We start from the raw sequence: 468 nt of genomic DNA on the forward strand, positions 1-468 counted from the left end.
CGGATACCATCAGCATGCCAAGAGAAACTCCCTCTGAAAGCAAACAGCCCTAGGTTTTGAAACAGGAAATGGATGGAATTTATTATTCTTACAACTGTTGAAATTGACCCTACAGTACAGCCAACTTACTTTTGCTAGCCTTCAAATAGTCTTATGTGAATTTTAACCTTTCATATCCAAACTTTTCAACTATAATGCATTAGTTTTAAGAAGCAGCTATTTTAACTTACATACCCAGCAACTTTCTAACTATTGATGCTTTATATAGATTTTAATGAAGCTGACAATTTTGTTTCCTCTATAAAAATAGCTTTACTAGATCTTACTTATTCTAGAGCAATGTGTATGAACATCTACACCTCTGCTGCATCAGTGTTGTCAATAGCTGCTTGGGATGGTGGCGGAAGTGAAATGTCCCAGTAATCAAAACAAGGATCCACAGAAACTGAATTGATCAGATCTAGCTGA

The sequence above is a fragment of the Gopherus evgoodei genome, chromosome 6, assembly GCF_007399415.2.
Source record: "Gopherus evgoodei ecotype Sinaloan lineage chromosome 6, rGopEvg1_v1.p, whole genome shotgun sequence".
Taxonomy (NCBI): Eukaryota; Metazoa; Chordata; order Testudines; family Testudinidae; genus Gopherus; species Gopherus evgoodei.